The 1048-nt window shown below is 31.7% G+C and overlaps 1 pseudogene; it reads left to right on the top strand.

Moving 5' to 3' along the window:
• The first annotated feature begins 6 nt into the window (after positions 1-6).
• LOC111035367 lies at positions 7-870 on the top strand (annotated as a pseudogene).
• Positions 871-1048: the final 178 nt, after the last annotated feature.

The following is a 1048-nucleotide window of genomic DNA, read 5'->3' as shown; positions in this document are numbered from 1 at the left end:
GTGCTCCTAACACTGAGGTATTATGCAACAGGATCAATGTTAATTGTATGTGGAGATTTCATTGGCATTCATAAATCGACTGCAAGTCGTATTGTGAAACTTGTTTCACATAACATTGTTATATTACGTCCTCAGTTTGTCAATTTTCCCAACATTGAAAATGATTTAAAAAAAGTCAAACAAGATTTCTACAACATAGCTAAATTTCCAACGGTTATTGGTGCATTAGACTGTACCCACGTCAAGATTAAATCACCTGGAGGAGATAATGCAGAAGTATATAGAAATAGAAAGAATTTTTTCTTGTACAGACAATTTGTGATGCAAACTTAAAAATTCAAGACATAGTAGCTCGATGGCCTGGTTCATCACACGATTCTACTATTTTCAATAATTCAGAAATACGAAGGAAATTAGAAATTGGCGAAATGAGGGACTGCGTTTTAGTTGCTGATAGTGGCTATGCACAACGTAACTATGTTATGACTTTGGTTGGAAGCCCTAACACAGTTATTGATCCAGCCTCTGGTATTTATGAAGAAGCTGTTGCTAAATATAACGAGTCATTAATTAGGACTAGAAATACTGTTGAGAGAAGTTACGGTGTTTGGAAACGTCGGTTTCCAATATTAGCTACAGGAATAAATGTAAAAATTACTTCATCACAAAGTATTATTGTTGCTACAGCAGTATTACATAATATAGCCTGCAATTTTGGAGAATGCATGCCTAGAGTTACAACCGATATTGAATCGTTAATTTTAATAACAGAATTTAATAACCCAGGCGAAGATATAGGCAGGAATGCAGCTAACATTACAAGAAATAAGTTTCTTCGCTATTTTAACAACTTAATTTGAGCGGATGCCATTACAGCTACATTTATTTATCTTTGAATTTTTAACTGTGTTCCTTTAACATATAATATTTCAATATTTGTATACATTTGTAAATAAAATAACAATACAATTTGAGACAAAAAAAAATGTATTTATTAAAAATTTAAATGGTTGTGACTTACAAACCAATAACAAGAATTAATATTTAT

Source organism: Myzus persicae, unplaced genomic scaffold (assembly GCF_001856785.1).
Source record: "Myzus persicae strain clone G006 unplaced genomic scaffold, MPER_G0061.0, whole genome shotgun sequence".
NCBI classification, from domain to species: domain Eukaryota; kingdom Metazoa; phylum Arthropoda; class Insecta; order Hemiptera; family Aphididae; genus Myzus; species Myzus persicae.
Note: the sequence above shows the minus strand (reverse complement) of the source record. Positions and strands in the feature narration are given on the sequence as shown.